The sequence below is a fragment of the Strongylocentrotus purpuratus genome, unplaced genomic scaffold, assembly GCF_000002235.5.
Source record: "Strongylocentrotus purpuratus isolate Spur 01 unplaced genomic scaffold, Spur_5.0 spur5_scaffold_20, whole genome shotgun sequence".
NCBI classification, from domain to species: domain Eukaryota; kingdom Metazoa; phylum Echinodermata; class Echinoidea; order Camarodonta; family Strongylocentrotidae; genus Strongylocentrotus; species Strongylocentrotus purpuratus.
The window spans coordinates 42743839-42757181 of record NW_022145606.1 but is presented as its reverse complement, the minus strand read 5'-3'; positions in this window follow the sequence as shown (position 1 = coordinate 42757181).

Below are 13343 nucleotides of genomic sequence, written 5' to 3'. Positions count from 1 at the left end.
TTGCTAAGGGGGGGGGGGGGTTTGACCAAAATAATGACGATGCGGAGCATCGTCCACGAGCCGCGAAGCGGCGAGCCGATTTTTGTTGGGGTGTTTATTTGAACCCCGTAAGTGATGTTTTCCTGGCATCTATTAACACAATGGAGACCATCAAAAGCAGTGCATGATAACATCTTTTTAAATCAAGTAACAGTTTAATACACAGTTATATCCAGAGTTATCATGTGTTTGGTTAAGTTACCAGATGAGTTGAATATCTTCTCACAATATTTGCACTTGAAAGGGTTTATCTCCAGCGTGCGTTTTTTTTTTCTTTCTTTTTTTCTTTCTTTTTTTTCTTTTTTTTTTCTTTTTTTTTTGGGCCGCCCAAGGGGGGGGGGGTTTAAACCCCCTAACCCCCCCCCCCCCGTAGATCCGCGCCTGAAGGCAGACAAATGCGATACACTAGCATCGCATTGCACTTGTTATTATTTTTGTTTTACCGTAATGTTTTTAAAGTTAACTGTAATGTTCTCAAATATGTGTACATTCATTCTCTTCATTATCATTCTCATTTTCTTTTTCTATTGTATTTAGTACCTGTTTACTCCTGACTATGTTGTTGTTATTGCTTTTTCTTGGGGCGGTGCGTCATGGAAACAAATAGAAAACATAAAGTTAAACAGACATATACGAAAAGAGAAGGAAAAGTTAGGATCCACGATCAAATACTGTATGTAACGTACACCTTTATCGGTTATTAGGGACTTTTAGTTTTGCACGAAGACAATGTGGATTGCTACGGTCGACGTCCTTTTAATGCACTGCCTTGAAAGGACGTCACACGTATCAGTCCACGCAAATCTAAAAGTCCCTATTTACAAACAAGTCAACGGCGAGCTCTTTAAGCATCTATTGTCATATAGCTTTTACTACCTAGTCGCGCGCTCAGCGACTCAACGTTATTGTTCGATTGCCGTTGTCCAGATTTGCGGTTTGCCAGATTCTATCGTTCGGGTTGGGGATTAAGGATTTGGGAATCGCCCAATTAAATATTTGGTCAGTAGAATAGGTGTTCATTTGATACCATGTTGATGTCTCGGCAAGGCATGTGTGTGTGTGAGGATGGGTGGGGCGGGTCTCGTGAACGATCGGACCCAAATGGCAAAGGCCCATCAGGATACTTGCAGAGGCGTAGTAAAGTAGCGGATAATAAATAGGCCTTCATTTCCTAGACATAGATGTAATGTTGTCTTTAAAGACGGACTGTACTAGTTTGGCTAGGAGTTAATAGACCGCCCAGGGTGCTCACTGACAGATGGCTATCTCATCAACTCAGCTCTCGATTAACATAAGAAGAGAGGACCATCCGGGGACCAATGGTCACCGATTTATTAAAGGCTTGTCTTCTATATAGAGGGAGCAATTAGTAGCTACAAGTAGTACAATGGGGCATTAGAGGATCTTTATATTGGCAATAGTGGCATGTCGAGACAAAATGAGACAGAGTTATCATGGCTAGACATTGAGAACATTTGAGAGAACGAGAAGGTGTTAAATAAACACATTGTTTTCAGGTGTGTTTTTTCGTCTTTTTCCTCTTCTAAAACGCGTAAAGAATAGAAAGAGACTACAGGACTACAGTGCGTGGATAAACAAAAAGAAAGAACAAAAATCAATTATCGGCTGGTAAGCGCACGTCATAATAATTTGTTCATGTCTTTGAAAAGCGGCCAATCTAAATTGGTGTTTTAAAAAGCGATTAGGAAAGAATGAACTGTGTCAAGCTTACAAAGCGTGTGATAAAGAAAATGAGAACGAAATGTCAATAATAAATAGCCCGGTCCATTTCATTTTCGGAATTAAGAAACTGTTAACATATTATTTCGGACTTTCTGGTTTTTGCAATTACAAACCCATTTACATTTACAGAAAAATAATTTTGGGTAAACTATAGTAATTAAAAAAATATCTAAATCTCAATGATAATGATACTATAGGTTTTCCGGCCAAACTTCGTAAACTAGCTTAGCATCCCAATTAATGTTACGTTCATTCAAGTTCGTGCGAAATTGAATGAGTATGTAGATCAACATTCAAAAAGCTAATTGCGTCATTCAATTTGCTAATAATATGCTCATCTTACCGTAATTGAATGCCTAAAACCCCTTGACATCCGGTGGCTTTGCCCCCTGGACCCCACCTAGGGCCCTAACACCAATTTATGTCCTGCCAGTGTCACAAATAAGGTATAAAAATATGCTCATCTGACCGTAATTTATTGCCCAAAACCCCTTAGCTCCCGGGGGCTCCGCCCCCGGAACCCCACGCCAATTCGTGACCTGCCAGTGTCACAAATAAGGTATAAAATTATGCTCATCTGACGATGATTTGATGTATAAAAAACCCTGAGCTTCTGAGGGCTTCACCCCCTGGACACAACACCAATTTGTGTCCTGCCAGTGTCACAAATGAGGTATCAAAATATGCTCATCTGATCGTAATTTATTGCCCAAAACCCCTGAGCTTCCGGGGGCTCCCCCCTGGACCCCACGTCAATTCGTGACCTGCCAGTGTCACAAATAAGGTATAAAATTATGCTCATCTGACGATAATTTAATGTATAAAACCCCTGAGCTTCTGGGGGCTCCGCCCTCTGGACCCAAAACAATTTTATGTCCTGCCAGTGTCACAAATACGGTATCAAAATATGCTCATCTGACAGTAATTAAATGCCTATACCCCCTGAGCTTCTGGGGGCTCCACCCCTTGACCCCCGCTGAGAAACGTTCAACGGCGGGGCCAACATGTCTACCCCCCCCCCCCCCCAACAAAAAAAACGTTTTTGCCACTGCCGGTGTCACCATTACGTACCAATATTTGGCTCGCATAATTTCAAATGTGGCCCCCCCCCTCCCTTAAGAATTAAATCCTGGACCGCACCTAGTAGTAGTAGTAACAACAGCAGCAGTAGTATAAGTAGTAGTAACAGTAAAGTAGTAGTAATAGTAGTAGTAGTAGGCCTTATAGCAGCAGTGGTAGACTAGTAGTAGCAACAGCAGTAGCAGTAATATTATTAGTAGTGGTAGTAGTATAATTTCTGTTTTATTTTTGCCGCCGGAAATTTGAAAATCGCGCAGACCGTTATTTTCGCTCAGTGGAGGGGGGTTGTGATAGGTGATAGTGGTGGTTATTTTACCTGACAGCTAAGAAAGCAATACATGCTTTTTAGTAAGCAACCAGAAGACCGACGGCTTTAGGTCCTCTCCGAGGGACCTGGTAATGAGGATTAATGCCTTACCAAAGGGCACTAGCGAATCGACTTGGTTTCGAACCCGGGTCACCGGATAACGAGACCAATGCTCTATCGACTGAGCTATCGCGCCTCCTCGCGATCACTAACCAAAAAACTAAACTAAAAGAAGGCCAGCGGATAAATAGTCACAGTTCGTAGGGAAAAAAACTTGTCGGCCGACCGACAATATACATCTCACCGACTTCAAACTTTTACTCCCACTCCTCCTCTCTCAGAACCTTACCTCCCCTCTCTCTCCTCTCTTTCCTCCCCCGTTTCTTTTGTTTCCCTTTTCTCTTTTTTCTTTTTGTTTCTTTCTTTCCTTTCCTCCCTCTTTTTCTTTTTCTCTTTCTTTCTTCTCTTTCCTTTCTTTTCCTTTTTTTCTTTTTCTTTTTCTTTTTTCTTTTCTTTCCCTTTCCCTCTCTTTTTTCCCTCCCCCTTTTCTCTTTTTTTCCCGACGGCAGCCAATTTACCGACAATATCCTGACAGATCGCACCCCACCCCCCCCCCCCCCCCCCCCCACTTTGGAGACGCCCCTGAGTGGACACCAAATTTAAATGGTGTAAGATAGTGGATATAAAGACATAAAATGACATGAAATATTTGAAATTATACACTTAAATTGTCAATAATAATTATGATAATAGCTAGTTCTTATATTATTATAGTAGCGCTTTTCAGGACCGAAGGCCTTCTCGAAGCGCTTCACAATTATTACGCCGGTCATCGGATTCAGGCTTTGCCGCACACATACTCCCTGGGGGAGCATTCCAGCCAAGCGTCGTTTTTACAAGCGCACACTTGCTAATCCAAGCAATTTAAAAACAGGTGCGTTTCGCTGTGAACAGGCGCGATAACAATCGCCCTCAAAGCTACGTCTAAACTATGTTCCCAGCATCACGGCAGCCACGTTTGCTTGAAACATTCTGTATTCAAGATTTGTTGGGTGTTGCTAAGTTTTTTTCAAGGTCTATCACTGTATCTTTCCCCTCGTTGCTTAAAGTCCATCTCTTTTTGTACGCAAAGCCCGGCGTGAATAGAAATGTAAACATAGCTTGAAATGACGTCACAATCGCAAAATGAGCGCCATTTTTTAGGGAAAGCTCAGTACGTTTCAACAAGTTGCAACTTCAAGCATCAAAGTCCAGAATCTGGCCTATTTAATTTTGATCTCCACCACACCAACGCCACCTATTCCTACTTACTTGCTACCAGCCGATGATGGCGTGATCATTAAATTAAGACGCCCGGCGGCGCATATTTTTTTACACAACTGTTAAGCCATTTTCGCGAAAAAATTCCAAGAAGTGCTCTGGTGAAAGAGTCTAAGTCGTCAGCGCACTATGTGCAAGCACGTACACCCAGGGAAGGGAAGATATAATAGCTAAGGGGAAAACAAAGATAGTGGAGACGGTATGGAGAAGGAAAAACAATGAAATACATAAGGAAAGAGGAGAGGATAAGTCAAAGGAAGAACATAGAAATACATAATTGAAGAGGTAGAGGATCATAGATCTAAACTAAGGAAAAACAGGGACATACATAAAGAAGGAAAGGGAATCTATCAGTTTAAAACAATTAAAGATAGATGACGAAGGAGAAAGGATAGATTGAAGGAGAAACAAAGAAATACATAAAATAAAAGAGAAGAGGTTAGAATGAAGGACAAAATAAATACATACGAAGGAGAACTGGGGGATAGATTGAAGGAAAAACAAAGAAATAACGAAGAAGAAAAAGGATAGATTGAAGAAAAAAAGAAATACATGACAAAAGAGAAAAGGATAGATTGAAGGAGAAACAAGGAAATACATAAAATAAAAGAGAAGAGGTTAGAAGGAAGGACAAAATAGATACATACAAAGGAGAACTGGGGGATAGTAATGAAGGAAACACAAAGAAATAACGAAGAAGAAAAAGGATATATTGAAGAAAAAAAGAAATTCATGACAGAAGAGAAAAGGATAGATTGAAGGAGAAACAAGGAAATACATAATGAAAGAGAAGAGCGGATAGATTTAACCCGAAACAAATAACGAGTATGTACACTGTGTAACACTACTAAGGGTAATGCTAGACTCTGTCTCTAGTCGTTTGCACAGTATATTTGACTGAAGTGGCTAAACAGTTGTGTAAAAAAAATATGCGCCGCCCGGCGAAACTCAGGCTGGGCTGGTGGCGCATATTTTTTTACACAACTGTTTAGCAATTTTCGTGAAAAAATTCCAAGAAGTGCTCTGGTGAAAGAGTCTAAGTCGTCAGCGCACTATGTGCAAGCCAAGCAAGTACACCCATGACAGGGAAGGAAATTATAGAAAGGGGAAAACAAGGATAGTGGAGAGGATATGGAGAAGGAAAAACAAGGAAATACATAAGGAAAGAGAAGAGGATAAGTCAAAGGAAGAACATAGAAATGCATGATTGAAGAGCTAAGAGGATTAAAGATCTAGACTAAGGAAAAACCGTAGGGAAATACATATAAAGAAGGAGAAAGGAATCTATCAGATTAAAACAAAAAAATAGATGACGAAGGAGAAAAGGATAGATTGAAGGAGAAACAAAGAAATACATAAAACAAAGGAGAAAAGGTTAGAATAAAGGAGAACAAAAGAAATACAAAACGAAGGAGAACTTGGGATAGATTGAAGGAAAAACAAAATATAACGAATGAGAAAAAGGATAGATTGAAGAAGAAAAAAATACATGACAAAAGAGAAGAGGATAGATTGAAGAAGAACACAGAAATACATAATGAAAGAGAATAGAGGATAGATTTAACCCGACACAAATAACGAGTATACATGTACACACGTACAGATCCAGCAATCCAACAAAACTGCTAAGGGTAATACTAGACTCTGTCTCTAGTCGTTTGCACAGTATATTTGACTGAAGTGGCTAAACAGTCGTGTAAAAAAATATGCGCGGGCTGGTGAGCATAATTATGAGTCTGTTGATAACGCCATCTTCGACGGCTTGGATCAAGTGTGGGGAAATTATAAAGGACCGTGCAGATTCTGGACTACAAGCATCACCGCCTGGCTGCCGCCACTAAAATTTTAAGCATCTCCGTACGGCGACCGCCAGCTGGAAACTTTAAAGTTGCAACTTTAACAACCTATTTTTGGCGGCAGCCTGGCTGAGCCAATTATAGACGTGCCGCCAGGCCGGGGGTGGATGGGCCGATTAAAGATTCCGGGGTAAAAGTCAGATCCCAGCCTGGCGCAAGCCGGCTGGGCTAATAAGTGAAAATTAATTGCCCCAGCCAGGCTTCGGGCGGAATTGCAGCCTCGATCCGCCAATACGTGAGGCGGGAGCCAGCTGGTATCGATATTTTTGACGCCTCGCCTAAATATATTTTCAATGCAGTTCTTCAAAATATTAAAACACGAAAAAAGAACTTGTATGCATTCCTAAACTCTTCAAGGGTAAATTTCATAAGTAGTATCGTCGCAATCCACAATAAAGTTATCACAATCATATCAATTACATATGTACTGTTCATCATACTGTTTGTACTGCTTATTAAACTGTCCAATATACACCTATATTATAAATATAACTAACAAACATGATTTGTGTCTAATATACATCGTTACGGCAACAAGTATTGCTGAATTGTTTAAAGGTTTAATAGTGATTTGGATTACAGTGAGTTCCATACTTTGTAGAAATATGAGAATACGATGAATGATCCGACAAAAACGAATATACATGATTAAATATCAAATAAGGTCAAAAAATAACTTCTTTCCGTTCGAGGAGTATCCTACTTGGCAAATACTAAACAAAGGTAGACAAAGTAACTGAAACATTGCACTAAAAGAACCATTAATCTCTCTATGTATTAATGAGACATTTCATTACTACCACTGCTACAGCCTTTTATTTCTTTGTCCTTTTTTAAAATCTTTTTCTTGTTCTCCTTTTTCTTCTTAATAATAATAATAATAATAATAATAATAATATGTCTTGTTTACCCAGGGAAGCCTCATCAGTATTCATACTGTTCTCCCTGAGGGCCATACAATTGGTCTACATTTGCCACACTCAACCCAGGTGATGTAAATGGGTACCTGGTAGAAATTAATTCCTTGAAATGCTGGATCGCTATATAAACGGCTGCTGGGCTAAAGCCGGGGTAATAATAAATGTGCCTCGGAATAGAATTATCTAGATAGATGGCGCTATAGAAATGCCTATTATTATTATTATTATTATTATTATTATTATTATTATTATTATATTATTACCCCGGTCATCGGATTCAGGCCTACCCGCGCACAATATTATTATGATAATAATACATTATCATTAGTATTATTCGTTTTCTTCTTCTACTTCTACTACAACTCCTATACAACTGCTATTACTACTATTACCAACGCTTCTGCCATGGTAAACTATAATACTCATAATATATGATAATGCCATAAGTCTGGGTTTGAAAGTCAATTTCGCTTGAGTTCTATTTTCCTTTTCATAAGCAAACTGTAAAGGTAGGATACGTTCCATCACTTTTACAAAAGGAGGAAAAGGGAAATTGCTTGGTATTTTTGTGGATATCACATCTGCAATTTCGTTATTTTAGCATTGAAGAATTTCTTATATTTTCCAACGCGATTTATTGTTGATTTTATTATATATTGTTACACAATCGAAGATATGAGAGTTGTGCTTGAACATTCCTAGTGTTAGAATCACACATATTCATTACCTCAATAGACATTTCCCAAAAGGTTTTCTTCAAATTCAGTTATCTTACAGTATTTTGATCGACACTTTGTTGAATTTGAAAACCTGTAATAGTTATTAAACAATTCAAATTGATTTCGAGTAGAAGATAATGACGAAATTCTAAATATACAAAACGCACAGTTTCTTGCTCTTACATAATAATAATAATAATAATAATAATAATAATAATAATAATAATAATATCGAATATTTAGGAGCGCTAAAAACAATAAGTACTATAGCGCTTACAAATACAAATATATGTAAAGAGGACAAACAAGTACAGTACAGGAAGTATACCACATAGATCATTGGGGTGAGTTTTGAGGGATCTTTTGAAGGTGGCAAGACAGGTAATTTCCCTTTTGGAAAGAAAGATGCTGTTCCATGTCTTTGATGCAGCTACTGCAAAGCGGTTTTCAGCTGCTGAGAGTCTAGATTTGGGAATGTTAAGTTTACATGTGTCGGTTGCTGAACGAAGATTACGAGTTGGTGTATATATTTTGAGGGTGTCATTAAGATATTCAGGTGCCAGATGATTGAGTATTTTAAAAGCATACAAACATAATTTAAACAGAACACGTTGGTGGAGAGGTAACCAGTGGAGCTTCTTAAGTAAGGGTGAAGTATGAGTTCTTGACCCAAGGCCAAAGATTAATCTAGCGGCACGATTCTGGACAGTTTCAAGTTTCCTTCTATCTTTAGCAGATAAAACAGTAAAAAGACTATTGCAGTAATCCAACCTAGAAAGAATAAGAGCTCGAACAGCATGGTGACATGTCTTTAAATCAATAAATCTACGAATCCTTCCTAAATTGCGGAGATGATAATTACAATTACGGACTACGTGGTTTACATGAGAGGTCAATTTGAACATATTATCGATGCATACACCAAGATCTGTAATTTTAGGAGAGAGAGAGGAATGAATTGATTATTTACTTTAAGCCGTACATCTGATATGTATTGCAGATGGCGAGCAGAAGAACTGAAGGCCATGCATTCAGTTTTGTTATTATTAAGTTGGAGATAGTTCGACGACATCCAAGTGCTGATCTCTGCAATACAGAGTGAGATTTGGTGGAGTGTTTCGTTAATGTTTTCCAGAGAGCGTGGATCAAAAGAAGTAAATAACTGAATATCATCAGCATAGCAAATATACTGTAAACCATATTTGTTAATAATGTCAGATATTGGGGTGATATATAAACTGAAAAGGATCGGTCCGAGAACTGACCCTGAGGAACTCTAAAGTAAGATACCCATGGGTCAGGTAATTTCCCAGCTATATTTACCCTGGATGACCAACCAGTTAGGTATGACTTCATCCAACTAAGAACTACACCGGATACATGATTTAAACAAGAGTGTAAAATAATATTAACTGCATTAATCACGGTATTTAACGTTTTCGAACAAAGTGATAACTACGAAAACAGACATAATAAACGTTTTCATTTATGCCTCATCGGAGTAAATATAAGCGGAAGCTAAGGGAACAAGAGCGTGTTCATTTTTTTGCGACTGACTCCGATGAGGGCAAGACAAGATATGTATTTTCGTAATAATTGATTCGATTTTGCAGTAACAATTATTTAACATAGTGACGTATTTTCGCTTGTCCAGGTAGTGCGTATTCATCAGTGTAACTTAAACCAATGTAAGACATGATGCATGAGGTCATCCCACGAGAATAGTGATGTATGTCAGGTATAAGGCGATGGTATGTCTACTTGACCGGTAGTGTGTATTCTACACTGGAACTCAACCAACGTGAGAAATGCGAAAACTTCGAATCAGTATACCATCCTGAAAAAGAAGATATATTATATCATAATAAAATCAACAAAAAACACAGGCTTAAACCATAATAAAATCATTTTGGAAAGAAAGATAACAATGCTAACAAATACAATTATATAAACAAATTAATAGCGAATCAATATTATTAAATTCCATATTTCATTAGGATATTTGGAAATAAACACATATCTAATGTTGTATTATAAACTTGTTTTATTTATAGGGAAACACAGGGCCTTACTCCAGAAGCATGGCATGGGACTAAGCACTGATAAAAAAACACAAATAAAAAATGAAAGAATATTCAGCAAAATAAAATCAAGGGTTTCGGCTCATGTAATAACGATAGCAGGCAAAAAACAAAAAATATGAAAAGCCAAATAATGAAATGATTAAAGACATACATTTCTCAATTGCATGCGAGAAATAAAGATAATAAAGTATACTAAAAAAACAAAGCATCGAAAACAAAGAAAGAAATATGTTAAATGATGGGTATAACATGGCCGTTAATAATAGAATGAATAAACGCGGTGGCGGAGTTACATTGTACGTTTCTACTTCATTGAACTACAAAGTAATATCCGAACTAATTACATGACAGATGCAGTTGAAACTTTATGCGTAGAAATTATTGTTATAATAGGAGAAATATTGTGGTAGCAGCTGTATATCGACCACCAAAATTCTTATCACGACGATTTCATTACATCTTTACAGACAATAATATCCTCAAATTATTTACGAGACAAGTCTTCCTTTCTTATGGGAGATTTTAAAATAAATCTTCTTGATGAAATCAAAATTTATTCTGCAATTAATTTCTGGACACTTTGTCCTCGCAATCCTATATGCCTCTCATAAATAAGCCTACTCGAATAGCAAAGACAACAGCCTCGCTCATGGATAATATATTTACCAATATGTATGTTCAAACTATTTCTGGTATAATAATTTCAGATATAAGTGACCATTTCCCTATTTATACTCACTTACCTTTCTTTCAATTATCTACAACACAGAATGGTCTTAATTCAGGTTGTCGTAAGTTAACTGGTGAAAATATTGATACATTTAAACAAGCTTAAGTTTACTTGACTGGGTTGAGATTGTAAATTTTAACTCTTTCTTGAAATTTTCACTCGATATTATGAAAGAGACTTGCCTGTTCAAAATACATGTAGGAACTCAAATTATAGAAAGACACCACGATCTTCATGAATAACAACATTCCTTTCACGTTCAATTAATAGGAAAAATCGGACTCATTTTACAAATCCAAGTCCAAGCCGACAGAGTCAAACGAAAACAAATATAAGACTTATACAAACACCCTAGTTAGCATTTTACGTTATGCAAAAAAAAAATCTAAACAATTTGAATTCTATAAAAAAAATGACATTAAAAACACTTGGAAGCTATTTGACAGTGCACTTAATATGAACAGTAATAAGCAGGATATTAAAAAAAAAAATGGTCGGAAACAGATGCTTTAAAGACACTGCTTCTAATGCTGAGAGTTTCAATAATTACTTTGAAAATATATGATCTAATCTTGCAAATGCCATCCCACCCTCAAATCAATAATTTCATTCATTTCTAGATCGTCGAAATCCTGAATCTCTATTTTTTGTCCCGGTACAAGAGGTAGAGGTTATTGATATTGTTAACAATGTAAAGAATAAAAAAGAGCACCGGATATAATGGAATATGTTATTTCCAAAATAGTCATCCCACTAACCCATATATTTAACCTCTCTTTTATATGTGGTGACGTACCCTTTTTAATGAAAAGAGCCAAAGTAATACCTGTATTAAAAAAGGTGATTCACGTGAACAGGGAAAGAGTTTGTTAGAGCTCTGTAGGATATAGGATAGTGGAGAGAGGAAGGAAGAAAGAAAAGCTTTAAAACTGACCAGAAACGGACAAAATGGCGCCTGTACAGTTGCATGAGTGATTTTAAAAATCGAGGAATTTAGTGATCTTAAAGGTAATATAAAGTTTTGGTATTGGGTCATGAACATATTGGAAGCATATACGATCCTACAATATTCAGTGATCGTTGTCGCGGTTGAAATCGAGTCTAAATATACTCTTTATGTTGTATAGCTCCCTCCCCCGGTCAAGATAGTAATTAAGCTATAAAACAATGTTTCTTTACTAAAAATCGACCAATTAGCTACTCCCATTTGGAAATTATATCTTACAACTACATATTCTGAGATTTTCATGGTCGCCGCTACAATTGTACGGCCGTAGGCGCTATTTGAAATTTATCCAAATTTACCGGGAGTACCGGTAAATTTGTATATTTAATTTTTCTCAAGAGCAGAAGTGTTTTAGGGGCAAAATTTTCTAGTGTTTAAGATACATCCACAGGGGCATCCAAATATATCAAAATTGTAAAGAAATACTATCCACCCAATTTTCAAATTTCCCAAAATGTTGTATTACCTTTAGTGAGATGCTAAAGACTATGTCTATGAAATTTGAAAGGAAACGGACATGAGTAAAGGGCATAGTGATTACAAGCATTACGTGCAAAACGAATGCAATTTCCTGACAAAAACACGGAGAAGAAGAAGAATATTAATTTGGCAGAATGTGAACGAAAACAAAGCAATGACGATATTCGTCATTAAATTAACGTCATAGTTGTTATACACATTAAAATCAAAATATTGAAAGTGTACAGTGCACATGCACAACGTGGAGCAATACTTACATGCACATCAACACTGAGGTCTCCGCGTGATGTGTACAGACGCCCAAGATGAGAATACAGCATGCCGTCCATAACATGTCTAGTTCCACAGTTGTTTAAACTATGTTCAGAAAACAGAGTAATGGAGGTAAGGTTCGTTTGGTGTGTTGGGAAAATTAGTCGTTTCCTCAGCCCTTGCATTCTTTAAGCATTAAAAATGCACAAACTCTAGTCGTAGACTTGGAGCTGATGATGGGGAGGGGAGGGGGGGGGGAGATATGTATAACACCTCTCGAAACTGCCACTGTTGACATGATATTAGGGACAATAATAGTAACAATAGTAATGGTGATGATGATGGTGATGATTATGATGATAATAATAATTAACAAGTGTGTTATTAATTAATTCAATATCAATATAAGACTTTTTTTTAACTCAACTGGAGTTATATTTTTCTAGCTTCCAACGGTTCATAATAATAACATATGCAACTGTAAATTAAAAACTTGCAATTTCAATGAATGTATTCAGATTCTAATTATTGCGACTGCACATTGACAACTGTAAAATAACAATTACAAGAGATCATGCAAAACCAATCCTAAAGTTCAGTCAAAACCCGGAGGGTCAATGTCGCTATTCATAAGGACCGCTATTCATAAGGTCCGCTTTCCATAAGGTCCGCTATTCATAAGGACCGCTTTTCATAATTTGTGAAAAGGGTCATTGTTCATAAGGGTCATTATTCATGAGGACCGCTATTCATAATCAAAGAAGAGGGTCGGTGCTCATAATATGGGAAGAGGGTCGGTATTCATAT